We start from the raw sequence: 26,509 nt of genomic DNA on the forward strand, positions 1-26,509 counted from the left end.
TCTCTCTCCTACATTTCCCAGCAGCTACCTGCCTCTCCCCAGCGCTGCAGACTCCTCCCTCTCCTACATTTCCCAGCAGCTATCTGCTTCTCCTCAGTGCTGCAGACTCCTCCCTCTCCTACATTTCCCAGCAGCTACCTGCCTCTCCCCAGTGCTGCAGACTCCTCCCTCTCCTACATTTCCCAGAAACTACCTGCTTCTCCTCAGTGCTGCAGACTCCTCCCTCTCCTACATTTCCCAACAGCTACCTTCTCCTCAGTGCTGCAGACTCCTCCCTCTCCTACATTTCCCAGCAGCTACCTGTCTCTCCTCAGTGCTGCAGACTCCTCCCTCTCCTACATTTCCCAGCAGGATTTTGTTTGGGCTATCTTTTAAGCACTGGCAGTAATATATAATCATCTATATGCAGTGGGTTTATTCATATATAGTATCCAGTTGGTATTGCATATTTTGCTAGCTCTGGACTTTGGCATAGGCTCACAGGTTACACTTTTGGTAGATTATATTTAGCCTGATTCATATTATTAAGCACTTTAAGCACTACAAGCACTTTGTACTTTGGTTTGTTTATGCAGTGAGCCTAAGCTAGTGAAATTAAATGTCTGCATTTTACATGTCAACACTATATTGCAAAATAGCTTTGTTAGGATGCTTGCAGGCTGGTAGTATTCTTCTGCAGCCTTATAAAATTGTGAAACTTGTATTGTACCATTTATTTGTGGATTAACCCCGCGTTACATGCCTGCTTAGTGGGAAACTCTGTTTATCGATGTAATTTTAATATATTTCAATAAAATTGTTTATATTTTCCTAAAATTATCTTTTTTTCTGCTACAATTAGCTAGAAAAATGAGTGTGTTGTATTGTATTTAGAGTTCAAGAGGTGATATTATTGTATCTATAATTTATAGGAATATTTGTGATAAAACTGATGTACCTAAACAGTGGATACCACCCAATTCTAACTCCTACCCTAACCCCAACACACCCCTAATCCCAACCCTAACCACAATCATAACCCTAACTACAACCCTACCCCCATCACACCCCTAACCCTAATCCCAACCCTAACCATAAACCCAACCCTAACTACAACCATAACCCTAACCACAACCCTAACCCCAACACTACCCCAACCCCAACACCACAACCGTAACCCCAAACCGAACCCCAACCCTAACCCTAGCCCAACCCTAACCCTAGCTCTAACCCCAACCCTAATGGAAAAAAATTCTTTTTTTAATTTTATTATTTTTACCTAACTAAGGGGGTGATAAAGGGGGGTTTGATTTACAATTTTTTATTTTTATCACTGTAATAGGGTCTAACACAGTGATCAAAATCAACCAATACAAAAAAAATCTCCTACTGTTGCCAGATACTGGCAGGCAAATTTCGTCGGGCGCATTGCGCATGCACACGCCATTTTCTTCCGGGAAGATGACGTTGAGGGCCGGGGGACGGAGCTGGAGGGTCTGAGGAATGGCAGAGGTACTGGCGCTGAGGAATAAGTACCCTTAACTGCCGCCATTAAAAAGGAGTATCAACGGTCGTTAAGGGGTTAATTTACCTACTGGAGTCTTTTCTATTCACACCAATAAAGAAGAGTTTTGGGATTTTCGTGGAGCTGGATTTTTCTTTATTTGTCATTATTCACGTCCAAGGCATGGGCGCTTCCTTTGCTCCGGATCTTCAAATAGTGCATGCGGATGAGCTGGACTCTATCTTTCCCTACTCTTAATTAGCCCCAACTCTCCAAATTGACGACTTTGTGCTGTGCTGGAAGCCTGCTGACTGATGAATGTGTAAAATAGATTTGCTACACAGATTTGCTATAATTGGCTCAGCACAGTTGCTTCCACTGTAGATATTTTGCACCTCATCAAACTAATTTATATTTAGTATATACTGTATTCTTCTGTGCATTGTATGATCTTGTATATAACTGCCTAACTATTTATTGGACAAAACTAGTGCATGCTGCGACTTTTTCCACTTGGACCTGAAGCTGTGTGTAAAATCGACATGTGCACTAGGACAGGGTTCCCCAACTCCAGTCCTCAAGGCCCACCAACAGATCATGTTTTCAGGATTTCCTTAGTATTGCTCAGGTGATAATTGCTTCACCTGTGCAATACAAAGGAAATCCTGAAAACATGATCTATTGGTGGGCCTTGAGGACTGGTGTTGTGGAACCCTGCACTAGGATGTAGGCTACAACTGGTCTGTTTGTTGCCCGCGTTGTGCACGTGTGCCTACGTACTGAAAATACACACATGGTCAAAATTGTTGGTGCCCCTCATTTAATGACAGAAATACCCACAAGGGTCGCAGAAATGACTTGAATCTGACAAAAGTAATAATGAATAAAAAATGTATGAAAATGAACATATGACAGTCAGACATTGCTTTTCTTTTCCAAAGTTTTATTCTTTTTCAAAACAAAACAAAACAAGACAATAACATCAAGTCATTAATTGACGCAACAGACGTTAGATCATACAAAATCAAGTGCAAGCGCAAACATAGTGATCGAAGTAATGGATAAAGTACAATAAACGGTATGTCACAAATCAAGTTGAGGGACCACTTTGATAAATAAAAATACTACCAAACTCATACTAACGGGGGAGGGAAGACATGGTCCCATACAGACCATTTCTTGAAGAATTTGTTGAAGTGATCGTTATGAAGAGCGAATTGTAGCTCATGTGATCTATGTTGATTGATCAGTTTAATTATGTCATTAGAACTAGGCAAAAAATTGGATTTCCAATGGTATGCTATGGTGTTCTTCGTGACGAGACATATATGATTGAAAATAGGTCTCAGTGAATGATCTATTTCATCCAAATTTAATGAAAGCAGGGCAATGCAGGGAGTAAGGTTTGAAAGGCTTTTCAATTATTTTGTTGATTATAGATGAAGAGATTTGAGACCATAACAATTTTGTCATTGGGCATCCCCAAAAGACATGCAGAATATCCCCTTTTTGGCCGCATCCTCTCCAACAAAGTGGGGAGTTTGAGGAACCTATGTGAGCCAGTCTGTTGGGAGTGTAATACCATCTGGAGATAGTTTTATAATGGGTCTCCTGTAGTGGGATGGACATTACAGATTGGTAAGCTGAAGAAAGAGCGTCCTCCCAACTTTCAGCAGAGAATGAAGAGTTGAGATCCTTCTCCCAACTCAACATTGAGGGATTTTTAAGTAATAATGTGTCGTTATTAAAATTATCATATATGAAGCTATGGCTCCAAAAGATCTGGTGCTCATGATTATTCAATAACTTTATAGATGCTTCAGAGAAATTGAATTTTAGGTCCAGAAAGGATTGTATGGTGTCTTTGAGGATTTGGTACTCTAGGAAAGAAGATGAGGAAATATTATATTTTCTGTTGAGAAAAAGAAAACTCGAGAATTTGTTTTCGTGGAAGATGTCTCTTAGTTTGAAAATATTGGAATCTGCCCAGATAGGAGACAGAGTACGGTAGACGAGATTTGCTATGAAGGTAAGGGGGAGTTTTTTTTATTTCAATTTGCTGAATTTTTAGTCTTGTTTTTGAGAACTTATTCCAGGCCGTAGCAATGGCCTGGAAGATTGGGTGAGCAATCGTGTTGGGGAGATTATTGGTAATAGCTTTAATAAGTATGGCTTTGGGGTGTACATTGTTATTCAGAGTAGTTTCCAAATCAAGCCAGGCTGGGCTGTGAGAATCATTTAGCCAGTGAGCACTCTGTTTGATTAAAAGCGTGTTATAGTGAGCTGTGATATTTGGTATGCAAATGCCTCCGTGTATTTTCTTTTTATATAACATTTGTGTTGCAACTCTTGGCTTCTTATGGCCCCATATAAAGGAATTTATCTGTGATTGCATGCGGGTAAGGTGGATAGAGAATATTGGGAGAGGAAGACATCTAAGTATGTGAAGAAGTTTAGGAATAGTGAACATTTTCATTGTCAAGACCTTCCCCCACCAGGTTAAGTGTTTAGTTTTGTAGGTGGCATTGTCTTTATTGATGATTTCAGTCATTTTATTAAGATTGGATTTGACCATCTGTGTGAGGTTTTTGGAGATGAGTATACCTAGGTAGGGAAGAGTTTTAATGGTCCAATTAAGAGAAGTAACTGTTTTGATATAAGAGACTGATTTTTCATTAACGTTAATCGGGAGAATATATGATTTTTGGTGGTTAATTTTAACGTTAGATATGGCAGAGAATTGGTCAATTTCAAGGATAGTTTCAAGGATGGAAATGCAGGGGTCCGTACGGGTAAGGAATAAGTCGTCGGCATAGAGGCTAATTTTGTATTGGTGATTTTGCGTGTCTATACCTTTGATAGAAGGACGGTTTCTAATTCGTTCTGCTAGGGGCTCCATGGCAAGATTGAAAAGGAGAGGAGAAAGGGGGCAACCTTGCCTAGTACCGTTTTTTTATGAGGAATGTGTCAGATACATGGTTATTACAAACTACTCTGGCTTTGGGGGATGAGTAAAGAGCCATTATGGAGGTTACTAGTGAATCATTGAATCCAAATTTAGTTAGGGTTTCTCGAAGGAAAGGCCAGCTTAATCTATTGAATGCTCTTTCTGCGTCGAGCGATAATAAAGTCATAGGGTGTTTGGTAGCATTGGCCCATTTTATGGAGTTTATCAGTCTCCTTGTGGTATTTGCTGGTTGCCTTCCTTTGATAAAGCCCGACTGATCATTGTGAATAAGCCTAGGGAGAATGGAGCTAAGCCTGTTCGCTAGAATTTTAGAATATAATTTATCAGCAGTGTTAAGGAGGGATATGGGTCTAAAATTCTCGATAGCCTTTGGATCTCCTTTGTTTCTAGGTAGAACTGAGATGGAAGCTTCCAACATCTCAGAGGGAAATTGACCTGTATTGGAAGCATGGTTAAAGGCCAAGGTGAGGTGAGGTGAAAGGATAGTGTTGAAAGCTTTATAATACGTATTGGTGAACCCGTCGGGGCCTGGGGATTTGTGGAGGTCGAGCTTGTTGATGGCTTCCTCAATTTCTGATTTGTCTATTGGGGCGGATAAGAACGAAAGGTCATTTTCAGAAAGAAGGGGGAGGTTAATAGATGAGAGGTAATTGGCAATTTCTGCTGTATTCGGAAGCGAAGATGTGGGGTTGGTATTTAAGTTGTAGAGATTGGCATAAAATTTTGCGAATTCATTTGAAATCTCTTGAGGATGGGAAATTTTGGAGTTTCCTACAAGAGATTTGATTCTGTTTATTTTACTTTGAATTCTGCTATTTTTAATTTTGTTGGCCATGTATTTTGTGGGCTTGTTTATAGAGGTATAGTAATTGAATTTGGATGATCTCACTGCGGCTTCATAGGGGGCCTGAATTAGATTCCTAAGGTCAATTCTGAGATTTGATAGGTCCGATTGATGTTGTGGTAATGGCGAGGGAAAACCAATTATAACGTTCTCTATTTTCCGAATTGATTTTTGGATATTGGACATTTTTAGGTTATTTTCCTTTTTGTTCTTAGAGGAAATCTCTATTAGGATACCCCTTACAACTGCCTTGTGAGTACACCAATTTCTTAGCGGACTGGTGTCTTCTGGCTTGTTCTCATTAAAATAGTTGTTGATAGCGTTTTGTAAGGTAACTTTATGTATGGGGTTATTGACAATGTTGGTGTTACATTTGGCGTTTGGTATTTCTTAGCGGAGGACCTAGAAAATTTTTTCCAATAACCGATGCATGGTCGGACATTGTTCTGTGGCCAATAGAGACATCTTCAAATCTGGTAAGAGAAAAAACATCAGAAACGATGAGGTCGATTCGCGATGCGGATTGGTGGGTATCGGAGAAATGTGAAAATTCTACTGAAGAAGAATTTAGGCATCTATAAGTGTCGAACAGCTCATTTTTATCAAGCCAAGTGTTTAGGTTATCAGTAATGGGTCTAGATAGTGAAGATGAGTCTATCGTGCTGTCTGGGGTGAGGTTAAAATCGCCCAGGAGAAACAGATCTCCTCTCCTCACAGATGATACATTTTTCATTAACTTATTGAGAAACTTATGTTGGCCTCGATTGGGTGCGTACAAATTGACTAGTGTGCAGACCTGATTATTCAATTTGCAAACTAATATGTGGAACCTACCCTCCTTGTCACCATGTTCCTCTAAAGCCTCGAAGGGCATAGATCCATTAATCAGCGTTATAACCCCTGCTTTCTTGCTAGAGTTGCAAGACTCATAAATATGAGAATACTTGCTGTGTTGAAAGTATGGGTGGTTGTCTCTGAGGAACTTCGACTCTTGAACACATGCAATGTCAACACGTGCATTTATCAACTCTCTCCAAAAAGTGTGTCTTTTCTTAGGGCTGTTTAAGCCTCTAACATTTTAAGATAAGAATTTAAGACTCATATCTGAGGAAGGACAGAGACAGACCACTGATATGAGGAGGGAGCTGGTAAATGGTTTAGGTTGGAAGCTAACAAAGCAACTAGAACAATTAATGAAAAGAAATAACTATCAAATGTTATTTCAACTTTTGCTTCAAATTATATATAATGGAACAATTTAAACTGTAAAACTGTTCAAGTAGTTCAAAGCAAAGAAACTACCTCTATAATATCGGGGGTAATTCCGTGAACTGCAATAGGAGGGTAAACCTCCGTTATAAGAGACTGCAGGCCTGAGTACCTGTGGAAAAAAAGGTTAATAAGCAGGCAGGCTGTGTATGATTAGATCAATTATTATGCCTGGAATGACTATTGCTAATTGAATCCAAGAAATCAGCTCCTTCCTCTGGAGTGAAGATGGGGATCGTTCTCCCTCTATAGTTCACCAGCAATTTGACGGGAAAGCCCCATTTATAGGGTATGTCCTTGTCCCGAAGGGCTGCAGTTATATTATGAAAGGACCGACGTAGTTCCAGCGTTTCCTTTGATAGATCTGGGAAAAGTTTGAGATCTTTGTATGGGTCAGCGAAGGATTTGTTGGTCTTGAGATAATTTAAGATCCTTTCCTTAGTTTGATAGAAATGGACTCTAAGAATTGTGTCTCTTGGAAGTTCCTGAGAAATTTTTGGAGGGCGAGGGAGCCTGTGTGTTCTGTCTATTATCAAGTCCGATTCGGATAGGTCAGGGATGGTTAGCTTGAAAATTTCTTGGCTATGACTTCTAAGATTTTCTTGGAGGATGTTTTCGGGGATCCCCCGGATTTTAATATTATTCCTCTGTCCTCTATCCTCTAGGTCAGCCATTTTGACTCAGTTTTTGTACTTTGGCTGATAAGTATTGAATGTCGACTGAGGACTCCTTCGACTTTCGTTCAAGTTTGCACAGTCTTTCTTCATGATTGGCTAGTTGCCTGTCGATGGTCTCACAATATTTTTTAAAGTTATTATCCATTTTTTGGCTTAATAGCTCAAAATTTTTGTTCATAGAATTAAACAGTTTACTGAGCATGTCTTGGCTGGGGTCTTGAGGGCTAGCAGATTGCTGAGATGGTGGATGGTCAGGTCCTGGATCCAGAGCAGATTTTTCAAGTCTAAATTTGGTTTTAGCGGGAGTTGGATTAGGTGATGTGTCGCTTGACACTCCTTCGGAGTCTGAGATCTCTTGATTTGAGCAAGATTCGGCCTGAGCTCCTGGAGTTCTCCTTTTTTTGTTGTAGGAGGTATCCATAGTTTCCGCTGAATAATATGTTGATATCTGTTTCGAATTAGGGGTATTGAAATGAGAAGACAGATTTGTTCTTCTAGTTTGACCTGAAGTAAGAGGAAGGTCTCTTATAGGAGACCTGGATCTCAATGGACTTGAGGTATTGTCTTGTGGACTAGTTTGATGCCTGTTCCAGGAGGAAATTTCCATCTTTCGTTGATTTTGTGACTTGGGAAGAGATGGAGTAGAGAGTTTACCTTTGGACTTGGAATTGTTCATAGTGGTAATAAAATTGCGTTGAAATGGAGAAACAGAAATATAAAAGATTTGCGGCGTCGCAGTAGAAATCTCAAATGGAGTTACACAGAAATTGTAATGCGGTAAAGACTCTGCGGGGATTTTTAGTGCGATACCAAAGGATTGCGATGAGGAAGGAAGACTTAGTAAAGTCTTGTTTGAGGACGCTCGGTTCCACTGCGTCTCGTTAGGGAACTTGCGAATGGAGTCAGGGTCTAGTGGAGGCCAAATAGGGACGCTTGCGTCTCCAGCAGTAAGAGAGATCGCAGGAGGATCATGGAACCTTGCAAAGGTAGGTCGCAACTGCGTCCCGATTATGGAGCTTGCAGAAGGTCACAACTGCGACCCGATTTATGGAGCTTTGTGGCAAAAGAGGGCCTCTCTGCTTAACAGTCAGTCCCGTTCTGTGTCCGCAGTCCTGATGTGTCTGCGGGATGCTGATGGTGTGTGGTCTGGACCAAGAGGGCCTGTATTCTCGGCTCCGGCCAGAGTTGTGATGAGGCCGACAGCTCTGGAAGTTAAGTCGGTCACTACCAGCTACTTTAGCCCCTGGCTTTGCGGCCTAGCAGCAGATTTAGGCCTCAATCCTCTTTGGTGCCTCGGAAGATCAGAGGTCGATTTTTACCGGGCCTGAAGTGATCTCTTGGGTGTCAGAAGAGTGTTATGCACAGATTTAGTGCTGAATGGCCTGTTTTAGCCGCTGTGGAAGTCAGATTAGGGTGGTATACTCTCCAGAGCTCCAAAACCTACATCTACCTCATGTGGGATCTAGGCCACGCCCCCAGACATTGCTTTTCAGCCATGTTTCCACAGAATTTTTAAGAAAAAAACTCATGAAATAGCCCTGGACAAAAATGATGGTACCCTTAACTTAATATTTTGTTGCACAACCTTCTGAGGCAATCACTGCAATCAAATGATTCCTATATCTGTCAATGAGACTTCTGCACCTCTCGACAGGCATTTTGGTCCACTCCTCAAGAGCAAACTGCTACAGTTGTCTCGTGTTGAAGGTTGCCTTTTCCAGACGGCATATTTCAGCTCTTTCCAAAGATGCTCAATAGGATTTAGGTCAAGGCTCATAGAAGGCCACTTCAGAATAGTCCAATGTTTTCCTCTTAGCCATTCTTGGGTGTTTTAGCTATGTGTTTTGGGTTATTATCCTGTTACAAGACCCATGACCTGCGACTGAGACAATTTTGACCACGTGTGTACATATGTGAAAGTCCCCTGGGAGTGGTGATAGCTCTGTAGTTGAAGACTTGAGTCTTGGGGACTCTGACGTTATTTTAGTATCATAAGTGAAATAGTAGTAGTACAGTCAGAGTAGTGACAATAGTAATACCACAGGAGAAGATAGCGTTCTTTTCTGTATATTTCCTTTTTTAGTAATAGATTTTAGATCCCTATACACCATTTCAGACCAATATGGCCACGTTCAAGATCGGCATTGTTCATGCTCGTTTTCATGAACAGGTGTGCTGGACTCAGACGTTCCTGATTCGTCAGACACAGAGGTGTATCTAGGTTTTCTAGCACCCAGGGCAAGAACTGAGATTGGTGTCCTCCCTCCCCCAAGCACATATGCACACTTAGGGCTCACTCACGCTTGTGATGTAATTGGACTAGTGCAATCCGATGAAAAAAATCGGATTGCACTCAGCCCAATATTAAACTTTGGGGCAGCTCACAACTGTGATTATTTTCTCATGCCGATTTGGCATGCAAAAACAATCGCAGCAAGCTGTGATTGCATCTGAAAATTGTATTGCATGCACTCAAGTCTATGGGTGAGTGTTAAACATCGCACTGCACTCGGATATAACCGTGGACGATGGCAATGGAGGAGATGGAGTAATTAAATTCTCAGTCTCCTCTGCACCTGTGCTCCGATTCTCTCATGCAAGTGGATTGGAGCACAGAGGTAGAGCTTGAGCTGAGTGTCATAAGTATATCGCATCAGATGCCATATGTTAGTGTGACTATGGCCTTACAGTCACGTGCCGAAAAGCTGCTCTTCCTAATTCTCTCAATATTCAGTGAAAATCTGAGAGAAGTAGGAAGAAAAGCTAATTGTCACGTGACCATAAGTATGAAAATCACATTTGAGTGAAGTAGATGGAACCTGTAATCAGAGATAAATCCTGACAGTGAGTATATTACACGCTGCTAGGATTGGCATGCTACAGTGCTTCATTTTATAATTAAAGTGCTTGTCCAGGTTTCATATGAAAGTCTGCAGTCACTCTAGGTGATGGCAAATTTCTGAATTCTCACAGCACATGCACTGCAGGCTTCTAGGATTCTCCCTTGCCGGTGGCAAGACTGGACAGTCATACAAGCACAAGTATACAATTTGTATTCTTCAGGCCAAATTCCAACTAAATGTGTCTGGCCTTGCTCAATTTATTTTCCATGAGTGTGGCTACACATGTCTAGTCGGCATGTGACCGCATGTATGCAAATTCCATAATTGCAGTTTTGTGACATCCCACTCTCAGTGCTAACACCAGAGAATCTTGACAGCAGTTGGGCTGTAAGAATTCAGAAGTTGGCAGTCTTATAGAATGACTGCAGACTCATCACAAACTTGGACCCCTTTATGCTCCTAACATAAAAATATAGTAACCCTTACATTTTTAGATAGCACAACACTTTATTAACATAGCTATGATCACATAATCTTACAGGTTATGGATTGTTACATGTGTACAGGATCAGAACCAATAACAGCACAAGCATCCATCACCAGAACCACCAGCAGCACAGAAATACATCAACAGCACCACCAGTAAAAAAAAAATTCATCATCAGAACCACCAGCAGTACAGAAATACATCCATATACCCTTAATCAGTACAGAAACACAGCACCAGAACCCTCAATAGTACAGGAATACATCCCAAATACTACCATCAGGAATAAATCACTAGGACCATCACCAGTACATGAATACATCACAAGGACCACCATCAGTACATGGTACATCAATTGTAATGTCAGGTCAGATCCATATACATTTGTATCGCATGAACCTACAACTTCCATTACATCCTTAACAATGCTAAGGAGATTCTGGGAATTGTTGCAATCAGTCATCATCAGGCTGCAGACCATACAGGAACCATAGTACTGATGAGAATTAGTTAGTATAAAAAAAATTTACATCCAGGTACCTTATAGATGATATTACAGTCATATGTAAAAGTTTGGGCACCCCTATTAATGTTAACCTTTTTTCTTTATAACAATTTTGGTTTTTGCAACAGCTATTTCAGTTTCACATATCTAATAACTGATGGACTCAGTTATATTTCTGGATTCAAATGAGGTTTATTGTGCTAACAGAAAATGTGCAATCTGCATTTAAACAAAATTTGACCGGTGCAAAAGTATGGGCACCCTTATCATTTTCTTGATTTGAACACTCCTAACTACTTTTTACTGACTTCCTGAAGAACTAAATTGGTTTAGTAACCTCATTGAGCTTTGAACTTCATAGCCAGGTGTATCAAATCATGAGAAAAGGTATTTAAAGTGGCCACTTGCAAGTAGTTCTCCTATTTGATTCTCCTATGAAGAGTGGCATCATGGGCTCCTCAAAACAACTCCCAAATGATCTGAAAACAAAGATTATTCAACATAGCTTTTCAGGGGAAGAATACAAAAAGTTGTCTCAGAGATTTAACCTGTCAGTTTCCACTGTGAGGAACATAGTAAGGAAATGGAAGAACACAGGTACAGTTCTTGTTAAGCCCAGAAGTGACAGGCCAAGAAAAATATCAGAAAGGCAGGGAAGAAGAATGGTGAGAACAGTCAAGGACAATCCACAGACCACCTCCAAAGACCTGCAGCATCATCTTGCTGCAGATGGTGTCACTGTGCATCGGTCAACAATACAGCGCATGCATAACGCCTTTTTGTATGACCAAACAACTCAATCTTTGTTTCATCAGTCCACAGGACCTTCTTCCAAAATGTAACTGGCTTGTCCCAATGTGCTTTTGCATACCTCAGGCGACTCTGTTTGTGGCGTGCTTGCAGAAACGGCTTCTTTCGCATCACTCTCCCATACAGCTTCTCCTTGTGCAAAGTGCGCTGTATTGTTGACCGATGCACAGTGACACCATCTGCAGCAAGATGATGCTGCAGGTCTTTAGAGGTGGTCTGTGGATTGTCCTTGACTGTTCTCACCATTCTTCTTCTCTGCCTTTCTGATATTTTTCTTGGTCTGCCACTTCTGGGCTTAACAAGAACTGTACCTGTGTTCTTCCATTTCCTTACTATGTTCCTCACAGTGGAAACTGACAGGTTAAATCTCTGAGACAACTTTTTGTATCCTTCCCCTGAAAAGCTATGCTGAATACTCTTTGTTTTCAGATCATTTGAGAGTTGTTTTGAGGAGCCCATGATGCCACTTTTCATAGGAGAATCAAATAGGAGAACTACTTGCAAGTGGCCACCTTAAATACCTTTTCTCATGATTTGATACACCTGGCTATGAAGTTCAAAGCTCAATGAGGTTACAAAACCAATTTAGTGCTTCAGGAAGTCAGTAAAAAGTAGTTAGGAGTGTTCAAATCAAGAAAATGATAAGGGTGCCCATACTTTTGCACCGGTCAAATTTTGTTTAAATGCAGATTGCACATTTTCTGTTAGTACAATAAACCTCATTTGAATCCAGAAATATAACTGAGTCCATCAGTTATTAGATATATGAAACTGAAATAGCTGTTGCAAAAACCAAAATTGTTATAAAGAAAAAAGGTTAACATTAATAGGGGTGCCCAAACTTTTACATATGACTGTATCCCTGACTGGAGTAATTCTCTTTCTTTTCTTCATTTTGTCACCTTTCTTTTCTTCATTTTGTCACCTTTTTACAGCCACAGCTTGTCTCTGCAGACTTCCATCTTTTCCAGTCTTCTGCAGCAAATCCCCACATGACACCCTTAAAAATAGCAGTTTCATTATAATGCTCCTGAATAAAAATATCTGCCCTATGCTGAGTCCTTGAATAAACAATTGCCCCTCACTATATTCCCTTATGGTACATGCCCTCCAGATTGCCCCCTCCTTTCCATACTGGGCCCCCTCTTCACACAGTCCTCTCAAACTGTGTACCTTCTATAGGGCCCAGTCTCTATACTGTGCACTCTCATCACATTACACCCCCTTAGTATACAGTACCCTCCTGGCTGTGCCCTTACATTGTCCACCCATGCTACCCCTCACACTACTCAGTCTCTATTCTGTGCTCACTCACACATTTCTCCCACCATACTATCTCCTCACACTATTCCCCTTAATAGTCTTCTTACACATTTCCTCCCTCTCTCCTCATATTGTCTCCTCACACATCCCCCCTGCTAAACATACTGTCTCCTCACATATTTATCCACTTGCTCTCTATACTGCCTCACCATAATTCCCCATACTGTATTGGCACCCATCCCATCACCCTTGCTCTCCATACTGTGTCCACATGCATTCTTCACCTCACTCCTCATACTGTGTTTGCACCTATCCTCCCACTTACCATACTGTGTGTGCCCCCATCCCCTCCCTCATTCCCCATTCTGTGTCCATATATATATTCCTTCCTCGCTCCTCATTTTGTGTCCACACCCATACCCCCACTCACCATACCATGTCTGCACCCATGCCAACGTCATACTGTTTCCTCATTCATTCCCTCGTCTCACCCTTTCCTCAATCTGTATCCTCAAGTTTATCTCGGTTCCCCTTCCCATCCACATATTGTGTCTGCACCCATCCCTTCCTCGTTCCCCAAACTGTGTCCTCAAATCTTATTTCTTCTCCCCCAAAACTGTGTTCTCAAATCTTGTCTCTTCTCCACCCCTTGTTACAATAAATCTTTATTGTCTTCAGCTCCACTGGAGCAATTGCCATCTTCATTGTATGTGCCACTGCAGCTTCTGCGAGTGACGTCAGAAGCGTGATCACATGACCTGATCACGTTGCTGATGTCGCCCAGACCCGGTAGTCAGGGCTTCAATTGTACTTGTGTAATTCATCACTGGCAGCCAACGCGCTGTACCTTCGCTGAGCCAGATGTCAGCTTGACAGTCGGCTCAGAGAATGACCGGCTCCCGGTCTGGGAGGCAGCAAAATGCAACCACCGGGGAGACACCACCGAAAAGCTGCATCAGGGGCCCCAAAAAAGGCGCCCCCTTGCTGACTGTGCCCAGGACAGATGGCTTTACCAGCCCCGCCCAGATACGCCTCCGGTAAGACAAGTGTCATACACCAGTGTGTGCCCCTCGCCACAAATCCTACTCTAGTCCCTGCTAGCATAATATTTATGGTGTAACGAATGCTGCCACTCACCATGAATTTGGTGAGCCGCAGTCACAATGCCCCCGTATTGATAACTTTGTTGGAGCTGGGCAAAAACGTTGGAGAATGCCAAAAGTTGCATTATTTTGGCCTTGAGTTAAGCCAAAAATTATGCGCCTTTTCAAAGCTTTTTACACTTAAAATCGGTGATTAATCAGGCACATAATGTTGCCTTGTCTTCTCACATTGGAATAATGTAAAAAACATTTAGTTCCTGACAGTTTTTACATAAATGAATGCAACATAGAGTAACTGAAAATTATGGGAAAAGATTGACATGTGCAAACTGGAATAACTTTGATATTACAGTGTTTCCAATGTTTCTGAGTCCTACTCAAATATCTCAGTGGGGGAAATAAGTGTTTTATGATTTAGGGACTATAGCTGTGTGGAAAAAAGTGCAGAAAAAGGAAAATGTTCAGTAACAAACATATAGAGGATATCTGTGCATGATATTCCCAAAGGACTATTGGATATTGGGCACGCTAATGCCATCCAACATCTTTTCTTTTGCCTATTTAGTTCTATGTCCTTTCAACACATATGGCGCTCAGATAATTTTTACATGATAATTCTGTCATTGCAGTTTTTGTATTTATATACAGTAATGTGCAGCATATGCCCTTGCACATATATAAACACTTGCAGCTAGTTAGATGTTCCTTGTCTAAGGGAACCTTGTCCATAAACATATTAGTTTGCGAAGCCTGGCAATCATTCACTGCATTGCACCATTGTCATGAAATGTGTTTGGATGACGTATTGCATCTCACATCTCTGGAGAGCATGCACTATAGCATGTAGGGTCCTGCCAGCTGCCTCCTACTCAGCATTGTCATGAACCACTTTAGAGACTACATGAAAAAATACTTTTTACAGTTCTTGTTCACATAATGCGATTTTCAAATAAACTTTTTTTAGATCAGACCAGGAATGAATGAAGAAACAAACAAAAAGTCAGTACTGGGCTATTGTTATGTTACATTTATATTTTTGTAATAAATGTCTAATGCAAATGCATCATATGATCATTATTCAATGCACATGTAAATGGATTTAAATTGTTGCACGATTATCATTGAAGGGGTTGTCCGACATTAGCATTTATTTTAATCCTAAATGTCTATTTAATGTAATAATCTAATCTCTTTTCTAATACGTTAATTAAAAAGTTCCTATTGTTCCCCCTCTACTTAATCTATTTCCTTTTTTTTTCTTTTTTTTACCTTCTTCCTATTTGAGGATGCTTCGTTTGAAAACCCCCAGTGCATGCTGAAATACTCAAATGAGACATCATCATAGGGCAGAGGCTGCGGTTACTATCACCATCCTGAAACAAAGTGTCATCAGTGATGTCACTTTTGAGGCTGGGGCTAGTTCTTGCTCACCTTTTTTTTCTTACAATGCACACTAACAGTGCGCTCTCCTGTCAGCTTGTCACTTCTCATCAGAGCTGGCGAGGGAGCGCACTGTCAGATCTCATCTTTAAAATAATATTGCACAAGGATTAGCCCAGCCCCTGAAATGGATGTTGCACATGATGCTTTGTTTCGGTGTGTTGGCAGAGGTTGCAGCAGTGACCACAGCCTCTGACACCTGATGGTGTCTCTTTAAGTATCCCAGCATGCACTGTGGGGTCTTAAATGAAGTATTATCAAATAGGAAGTTGGTAAAATAAAAAATAAAGCAGTTAAATAGCGCAGTGAGGGGACTGATGGGGAACGATAGGTACTTTTTACTGTAATTAAAATATCTTAGAAAAGAGATTAGATTGCTACATTAAATAGACAGACATTTAGGACTGAAATAAATGTTGGTTTTGGACCACCCCTTTAAATGTACCTTCTCACTTGTAGACATATTTACATTTACAATGAGGTTATTATTATTATTATTGTTATCTTTTATTTTTAAAGCACCATTTATTCCATGGATGTGAAAAGAGTATACATACAAAATACAAATATAAATAATAATGGACAAACGGTGATAGCATGGTACAGGGGGGAAAGGAGCCTTCCCTCAGGGGCTTTCAAACACTAGTCCAGCAATAGCTTTACATAGTCAATCCATTCCTCCATTACTGAGAAATAATCATTTGAATTGATATGTAGATGGAAATTGTAAGTAAGAAGCCTCTGTCACTCCAGCTCTATTCTCTGACCAGACCCGCCTCTCCTGCTTGACTGACAGCCTATGTGCTGTGTTACTTCAGGCAAGGGAGTTCTAAGTCACACGGGAGGAGGCAGCATTGCGTGGGGAATAGAGCTGGAGTGACAGAGGCTTCTGACTTACAATATTCACCTGCATATCAATTCAAACGCTGATTTCTCAGTAATGGAGGAACGGACTGGCCTTATAAAGGTTTTGCTGGACTTGTCTTTGAAAGAGCAATGAAATTCTTCTGAAAGATTGCCTTTAATCCCTTCACTACCAAGGGTGGTTTGCACGTTAACTCCCGGGCCAATTTTTACAATTCTGACCACTGTCCCTTTATGAGGTAATAACTCTGAAACGCTTCCATGGATCCCGGTGATTCTGACAATGTTTTCTCGGGACATATTGTACTTCATGTTAGTGGTAAAATTTCATTCAAATAACTTGCGTTTATTTGTGAAAAAAACAGAAATTTGGCAAAAATTTTTAAAATTTTGCAATTTTCCAACTTTGAATTTTTATGCCCTTAAATCACAGGGATACGGCACACAAAAACTTAATAAATAACATTTCCCACATGTTTACTTTACCTCAGCACAATTTTGGAACCAAAATTTTATTTTGTTAGGAAATTATAAGGGTTAAAAGTTGACCAGCGATTTCTCATTTTTGCAACACCATTTTATTTTTACGGACCACATCACATTTGAAGCCACTTTGAGGGGTCTATATGATAGAAAATACCCAAAAGTGACACCATTCTAAAAACTGTACCCCTTAAGGTGCTCAAAACCACATTCAAGAAGTTTATTAACCCTTCAGGTGCGTCACAGGAATTTTTTTGAATATTTAAAAAAAAAAATGAACATTTAACTTTTTTCACAAAAAAAATACTTCAGGTTCAATTTTTTTTATTTTACCAAGGGTAACAGGAGAAATTGGACTGGAAAAGTTATTGTGCAGTTTGTCCTGAGTACGCTGATACCTGATATGTGGGGGGGAACCACTGTTTCGGCGCATGGCAGAGCTCAGAAGGTAAATGTAGCAGCTTGGTATGGATATATTTAAAACTTAACTTTTAATCACAAATTAAAATCTATATAGTGCAAAAATAGTGCCAGATAAAACAGTGCCCGTGCAATAGTGCCAATAAGAGAAAAAGGCAGCCTGTGCCAAAAACGCCTTTTTATTATCAGAATAGTGAACAGATTATTTTTCTTTAGTGTCTATTTATCAGGGTATTATTATTCCAGATATACTGGCCAAACACCACCTCAGCATATATAACGATACTTATTAGAATTTTTGCAGTATCCTATTGGGAATTCATGCAATATTATTCCTAATTCTGTATCACATAACATCCAAAAAGAATTCAAAATAGGCGGATAAGACAGGAGTATCTGTTGCTCCACATCATCCACATCATTCAATCATGCTATACCAGCATATCTCACAGGTCAAAATGAACCATACATCGCACCCATGGAGTACAGTAAGTTATAGTGCATTACCCTCTGCATATTACTGCATAAAAATACTCTCATGGTCAAACAATTGTATGTCCTTATATTCATCTTCAGGTGTATTAGTCCTATACACCAATGCCTGTGCATACGCTCCTGAAAAGAGGGGGCCCCCAGCCTCAGTATATTCTCATGCCCTCATTCATCTGGATGGCCTTATTTCCACACCGTTCTCCCAACGCGTTTCATCCATTAGGGACTCATCAGGGGAGTTTATGGAATTCAATTGGAGACATAGCGCGCAGGCTACACTTTCGCTCGCCTTATATGTATCTGAGCACAGAGAGATATCCTCCCTATTTCTGGACGCCGGGTACGTCATTTCCGGTCCCTCCCTGTGTAATGGATCATCTCTATCTGTGTGCCCCACTTCCTGGGCTCGGCTTAGGTCCATTCACGTCACGTCCGGTCTATAATAATACAGCGTCATCGCAACACTGTTCACGTGACCTGCAGTGTCTATGGCAACCTGACCCTGCATTATCCTTTGCCCGTATGTCTAAAAACATATTATGAATACACTGGGTTTCAGCAATTGTCCCCGAATTAACCATATAATAGTGTGGCTTAATTCTCCACACTCTTGGAAACAAACGCAGCTAGATTATATAGAGCTCAGCTTAAATCAACTCATTAGATTGCTGAGTACCCTAGTGATGGACACCTTGCGCGGATTCCATATCCAATTTATTAACGTTCAAATTTGCAATAGAAAAAGGACAAAAAAGGACGTATCCATAGTGACTTTCACCTATATAATTGAGGGGATCATATTCATCTGGTATGTGTTTGCATGTAAAATAGGGACACCACGGATCTTCTTACTTAATGGGAGTATAGGAAACATAGAAAGGGTGCTCACTAGGTCTCTCCCTATTATTCCCTCACTACCTGCTCCCTACCTCACACGGAGGTTGGCACCCTAAAATCCTGCGCAAGTGGCGCCCCCACTCGTCGGCGGCTCTCCCTAGATTAACTAGCCCTATTACTCCCTCCCTACAAGAAGGAAGAAAAGGAGAGTATATCATTAAGTCCCTTAGGGTGCAATGTTTGCAGAGTGAAGATCCAGAAGGTTTCTTTTTGGAGGATGTATTTATCCCAGTCGCCTCCTCTCTGATTTCTGGGAATTTTTTCAATCCCTATGAAGCTGACCATCTTGAGATCTCCCTTATGAATCTGGTTAATATGATTGGCTACTGGGGTATCGCGTTTATTGATGGTATCTCTATGGTGCTCTCCTACCCTTACCCTAAACTCTCTCTTTGTCTTGCCCACATATTCTAAACCACATCTGCACGTCATCTTATATATTACCCCTACTGATCTATAGTTAATAAACTGGTGAATGGGGTATATTTCTCCTGTGATGTTACTACAGAATTCATTATTTTTTTCAATCGAGGTACAGTATTTACAGCGACCGCATTTTTGCTGGTATAGCATGATTGAATGATGTGGAGCAACAGATACTCCTGTCTTATCCGCCTATTTTGAATATTATTGGATGTTATTATTGGATGTGATACAGAATTAGGAATAATATTGCATGAATTCCCAATAGGATACTGCAAAAATTCTAATAAGTATCGTTATATATGCTGAGGTGGTGTTTGGCCAGTATATCTGGAATAATAATACCCAGATAAATAGACACTAAAGAAAAATAATCTGTTCACTATTCTGATAATAAAAAGGCGTTTTTGGCACAGGCTGCCTTTTTCTCTTATTGGCACTATTGCACGGGCACTGTTTTATCTGGCACTATTTTTGCACTATATAGATTTTAATTTGTGATTAAAAGTTAAGTTTTAAATATATCCATACCAGGCTGCTACATTTATCTTGATCGGTATTGGTGAAATAGACCCCTGCTTACTTACAGAGCTCAGAAGGGAAGGAGCGTCGTTTGACTTTTTCAATGCAAAATTGACCGGAATTCAGATCGGACTCCGTGTCACTTTTGGAGAGCCCTTAATGTATCTAAACAGTGGAAACCCCCCACAAGTGACCCCATTTTGGAAGCTAGACCCCCAAGGAACTTATCTAGATGTGTGGTGAGAACTTTAAACCCACAAGGGCGTCACAGAAGTTTATAACGTACAGCGGTACAATTAAAATATCATATTTTTTCCACAAAAATGACCCTTTCACCCCCAGTTTTTATGTTCCAAAAGGTACCAGGACCCTAACAGTTATTGTACAATTTGTCCTGAGTACGCTGATACCCCATATGTGGGTGTAAACAACTATTTGGGCGCATGGCAAAGCACAGAAGGGAAGCAGCGCCATTTGACTTTTTTGGCTGGAATTGAGATTGGACACCATGTCGCAATTGGAAAACCCCTGATGTACCAAAACAGTGGAAACCCCCCACAAATGACACCATTTTGGAAACTAGACCCCCCAAGGGACTTATCTAGATGTGTGGTGAGAACTTTGAACCCCCAAGGGCTTCACAGAAGTTTATAACGTACAGCTGTACAATTAAAAAATCATATTTTTTCCACAAAAATGATCTTTTCACCCTCAATTCTTATTTTTCCAAGGGTAACAGGACCCTAAAAGTTATTGTGCAATTTGTCCTGAGTACGCTGATACTCCAAATGTGGGGGTAAACCACTATTTGGGCGCATGGCAGAGCTCGGAAGGGAAGCAGCGCCATTTGACGTTTTTGGCTGGAATTGAGATCGGACACCATGTCGCGTTTGGAAAGCCCCTGATGTACCAAAACAGAGAAAACCCCCCACAAATGACACCATTTTGGAAACTAGACCCCCCAAGGAACTTATCTAGCTGTGTGGTGAGCACTTTGAACTCCCAGTGCTTCACAGAAGTTTATAACGCCCGGGCGTGAAAATAAAAAAATCGTATTTTTTCCACAAACATGATCTTTTAGTCAACAATTTTTTTATTTTCCCAAGGGTATCAGGAGAAATTGGATCCCAAAAGTTGTTGTACAATTTGTCCTGAGTACGCTGATACCCCACATGTGGGAGAAAACTACTGTATGTGCACACGTCAGGGCTCGGAAGGGAAGTAGTGACGTTTTGGAATGCAGACTTTGATGGAATGGTCTGCGGGTGTCATGTTGCCTTTGGAGAGCCCCTAATGTACCTAAACAGTGGAAACACCCCACAAATGACCCCATTTTGGAAACTAGACCCCTTAAGGAACTTATTTAGATGTGTGGTGAGCACTTTGAACCCCCCAGTGCTTCACAGAAGTTTATAACGACCGGGTGTGAAAATAAAAAAATCGTATTTTTTCAACAAACATCATCTTTTAGTCCCAATTTTTTTTATTTTCCCAAGGGAAACAGGAGAAATTGGACCCCAAAAGTTGTTGTCCAATTTGTCCTGAGTACGCTGATACCTCATATGTGGGAGATAACTACTGTATGGGCACACGTCGGGGCTCAGGAGGGAAGTAGTGACGTTTTGGAATGCAGACTTTGATGGAATGGTCTGCGGGTGTCATGTGCGTTTGGAGAGCCCCTGATGTACCTAAACTATTGAAACTCCCCACAAGTGACCCCATTTTGGAAACTAGACCCCCCACAGAACTTATCTAGATGTGTGGTCAGCACTTTGAACCCCCAAGTGCTTCACAGAAGTTTATAACGCCCAGACGTGAAAATAAAAAAATCATTTTTTTCCACAAAAATGATATTTTTGCCCCCAATTTTTTATTTTCCTAAGGGTAACAGGAGAAATTGGACCCCAAAAGTTGTTTTGCAATTTGTCCTGAGTAGGCTGATACCCTATATGTGGGGGTAGACCACTGTTTGGGCGCATGGCAGAGCTTGGAAGGGAAGGAGCACCATTTGACTTTTTCAACGCAGAATTGGCTGGAATTGAGATCAGATGCCATGTTCCATTTGGAGAGCACCTGATGTGCCCAAACAGTGGAAACCCCCCAATTATAACTCCAACCCTAACCCCAACACACCCCTACCCCTAATCTCAGCCCTAACCCTAGCCCTAATGGGAAAATGGAAATAAATACATTTTCTTTTAATTTTATTATTTTTCCCTAACTAAGGGGGTGATAATGGGGGGTTTGATTTACTATTTATGGCGGTTTTTATGTTTGGCAGCTGTCACACGCTAAAAGACGCTTTTTATTGTAAAAATAGTTTTTGAATCACCACATATTGAGAGCTATAATTTTTTAATATTTTGACCCACCGAGTCATGTGAGGTCTTATTTTTTGCAGGACGAGTTGACGTTTTTATTAGTATCATTTTCGGGCACGTGACATCTTTTGATCACTTTTTATTCCGATTTTTGGGAAGCAGAATGAACAAAAACCAGCGTTTCATGAATTTCTTTTGGGGGGTGCGTTTACACCGTTCCACCTACGGTAAAATTGATAAAGCGCTTTTATTCTTTGGGTCAGTATGGTTACAGTGATACCTCATTTAGGTCTTTTTTATGTTTTGGCGCTTTTATGCAATGAAAACAATTTTATATAAAAAATAATTATTTTTGCATCGCTTTATTCTGTGAGCTATAACTTTTTTATTTTTTCTCTGATGATGCTGTGTGGTGGCTCGTTTTTTGCGGGACAAGATGACGTTTTCAGCGGTACCATGGATATTTATATGCATCTTTTTGATCACGCGTTATTGCACTTTTTGTTCGGCGGTATGATAATAAATCATTGCTTTTTGCGTCGTTTTTTATTTTTATTTTTTAAGGGGTTCGCTAAAGGGGTTAACTAATGGGACAGTTTTATAGGGCGGGTCGTTATGAATGTGGCAATACCAAATATGTGTACTTTTATTTTTTTTTTTAATTTATTTAGCGATTTTTTAAAAATTATTTTTACACTTTTTTTTTTTTTTTAACTTTATTAGGTTGTCCCTGGGGAGGACATCACTGTCCTATGACCGATCGCTGATCTGTCACATCACAGATCACTGTGACAGATCAGCGATCTGTCACAGGCATAGACGCAGACTTCCTCATGCCTGTGCTTTGCAGGCACTGAGGAAGCCTGCTCCCTGCAGGCCCCTGAAGGTCCCCGTCGCCATCTTGGATCCGGGGGCCTGCAGGGAAAAAGCCCCCCGCAGCAGCGCTGCACATTGCGCTGCTGTGGGGGGCTCAGGGAAGCACGGAGGAAGCCCCCTCCCTGCCGATGCTTCCCTTTAATCCCCGGTACACCGCGATTGTGTTTGATCGCGGTGTGCAAGGGGTTAACGTGTTGGGGGAGGTCCGTGACCACCCCTAAAACATTGTGCCTGGTGTCAGCTGTGATAATCAGCTGACACCCGGCCGCGATCAGCGGCGCTCACCACATGGGCGCCGCTGATTGCTATGACGTAATATTCCGTCCATGGGAATTAGGTCCAGGGTCACATGGACGGAATATTACGTCCATTGTAGGTAAGGGGTTGAGTAAGCCAACTTCAGACTGCCTATGCGCTGTGCCTTTTATTGCATCTCAGCAAAATGAATACTGTTCTGTCCAGCCATATAATTGCTGTCTAGAAAGTTTAGTCATATTTTTTAATGTCTCCATTATTACAGACATTGTATATTTTTTGTGTATTAATCCTTCCTGTATTTTATATTGTAAGGTAACATCACCATCTGCTGGTGCTTTAATGTATAGATTCTAGTTTAATTTGCAATGTATTATGGGAAGTTCTTAGGGCATTGTGGGATTGTTCCTGTTGCATTGTGGTCTTATGACACTGTGAAGGGAACAGCAGCCATCGTCCCTCCATGCATCTGAGGAGAAACCACACCATTCGTTTTCTTCATGCTCCTTAAACAGCCTGCTCTAAGCATAGTTGGTAAGCACTATCTAGGTGTTATAGTCCTGTGTTTATCAATACGTTTGCTGTACTAAGTAGGTAATCATTACCTGTGCATTACCTCGTGTTACTGTGTATTGCAGACTTTCTGTATTTTATGCATTGTACAGTTATTTATTCTCAAATGCTCCTGTTATTGCATCCTATAGTTTCACCCTTTCCTGTCATATCTGCAATCCATAAAAGAAGATTACAACTTACAGCCTCTTTTTCTTAAAGAAGACAGGGGGTTTAGCTACATGTCTCACTACACACCGTGTATGAGGACAGTATAAATACGGTACAAATTAATTGCTTATGGCAGCAATACTAATTTTCCCTACAGAACAAAGCAATCCATTATAAAGAACTATAACCAAATGAGGAGTATGATATCATTCCTATGGTCTGTGTGCTTCAGGCATTTTCATACACACAAAACATAAGGCTAGAAGGATTAAATTAAAACAACCAATACTAACTAAAGAAACAGCTAAAACAACATACCAAGTATTCTACACTGCACGCACGTGTTCATTATGTTACATTGAACATACCATGAGGATTGCATTGGTCCAAAACTGGGAAGCAAATGTAATGTTTGTAAGATACTGCAAAGTTGTCCTTAGCTAAAAGTGGGATAGTATATACAGTATGAAGTTCTGTATGGCAGATCCCTTAGAGAATGAGGACACTTGCATTGGTAGTTACTATAGATACACCATGACCTATAACCATAGAATTGACAGAGGCGATATTGGCCTGGACTTCAATGGAACCATGAGGGAAAGTGATGCTGAGAACCAGACTCCATCTATACAGAATGTGTAAATTAACTTTTAATTATGGTGTAAACTTTGATGTTATTATTGTATAAACTGTATAACACCAAAAAAAAGCTTTACTTATGGCAACGTATCAGTTAAAATGATAATTTTTATTGAAAGACTTCATAAAAAGGTTAAACGGTAAGACAAAATGCCACAGATACATAAAAATTTTGGGTGCGTACACCCAGGGATATAGTGATTTTCACAAACTACAAGCTTCTGTAAATGACTGTAGAAGGTCATTCATTTTTGGGGACCAATCAGCCACATTTTGAACTCTTACAGCTGCTCTATCGTTGTGTAGACAGTAGCTCAGATTTGGAAATTTTGGGAAATTCTTATTTTGTAATTGACTTTGTTAAAAGTCAAACTCAAATGTTCAGCCACACAGAATTAATAGTCCAATTTTAGCTTTTACTTCTAGTTGAAGACCACTTAGGTCACGCAGACACCTGTCATACTGCTCTTTCCGTGCTCTGATGTAGCAGTCCTGTACCACGCACCACTCACAGTGCTGAGTAAACATAGTGACACACTGGCTATACATTTTACCATAAATTAGTTTTTAGACCAAGAGCCAAATTGGTTATTAAGTATTTCATAGCAATTAGGATTCATAATCGGTTCATTTTAACCATGGTACACGATATATTAACTATTGCTTGCCCCGGGCACTTAGTGAGAATATCCAAAATCAACACATTATTTAATAGGTATTGTTGACTCATCTACCTTCTTCATTATGTTTAGAGGTAAAACTAAGCCATGTATTACAAAAAAAAAGCAATATTGAAAATTTGGAAATAGACATAATGAATACATATTGTACATGATAGAGCCTAGCGGGGACATACAGACAATAACCAAAATGTCCTGTCGTCATGCCAGGGTACATGTATCTGTCATGTGAGACACAGCTAAGACATATAGCTCTTACCAGACACAAATAAACTTTTAAGAATTTCTGAACTTAAGAATAAATATGGTTTATACGACAAGGCAGTAAAGCGGCTCGAACTTTGCAAGTCATAATTAAATCCCTGAGCGCAGATTGCAGAGAGGTTTATTTACTTCACACTGCAAATCTTATAGGAGGCACACATTTAGTTAAGTGATACGAAAATATGTATAAAAAACATCATATTAAACTAATACATAACAGTGTAACTATATAACATTTCTAATAGACTCCAACTAATATATCTGGAAGATAATTTTCAGTTTTAAGACTGTTACATATTTGTAAAAAGTTGCATAAAATCTAAAAATAATAATAAGACAATAAACTATTAATAAAGTCAAAAATAATAAAAAATAAACTATAAGCAGATCTATCCATCTATCTATCTATCTATCTATCTATCTAATTTATGGGTATTTAATACTTAAACCTTTTTTAATATCTGAGATGTGTCACCCTGTTTTTCTGTGTATGACATAAAAGCCGTATTGTCAGATATTTACCAAAATTGCTTGTGCTTCCAGTTGTCCTGCAGAGCTGCGTTTCTCCTCCTGAGCGGTGTGGGGGTCTTTTTATATAGCAGCTCAGCTAACAGCTCGGGAGTGGCTGCAGCCACAGGACACAGAGAAAACCAGATCTTAAAAAGCATAGAAATTACATAGGGATTCCCAAGCTGTATAGAACAACTCATGCCATCAGGCAGTATGGGGAACACTAAATGCTACAGCTAAAAAAGCAGACTATAGTCTTTAAAAAAAAAAAAGATCAGGGATGTATTTACATGTGGTTTAGGCACTTGAATACCATTCACACCATTTTTTTTACTGTGTCCTTTTTCAAGATTTTCAAAGCTCTTTTCTTGTTTTTTTACACTATGGGAGACAGTCTAATATTAACGGTAATAGAAAATAATAAAAATAAACACACATACTCACTACA

The 26,509-nt window shown here is 40.3% G+C and overlaps 1 protein-coding gene across 1 annotated transcript in view; it reads right to left on the bottom strand.

Annotated features, from left to right (window-relative positions):
* The window catches only part of CILP (cartilage intermediate layer protein), an 87,021-nt gene extending 60,877 nt beyond the window's left edge, over positions 1–26,144 (bottom strand). Inside the window, exon 1 of the mRNA XM_073568861.1 lies at positions 26,074–26,144. The gene's annotated coding sequence lies outside the window, so the exon portion shown is untranslated. The remainder of the gene's footprint in view (positions 1–26,073) is intronic.
* Positions 26,145–26,509: the final 365 nt, after the last annotated feature.

The sequence above is a fragment of the Dendrobates tinctorius genome, unplaced genomic scaffold, assembly GCF_039654945.1.
Source record: "Dendrobates tinctorius isolate UK_male_01 unplaced genomic scaffold, ASM3965494v1 ptg000022l, whole genome shotgun sequence".
Lineage (NCBI taxonomy): Eukaryota > Metazoa > Chordata > Amphibia > Anura > Dendrobatidae > Dendrobates > Dendrobates tinctorius.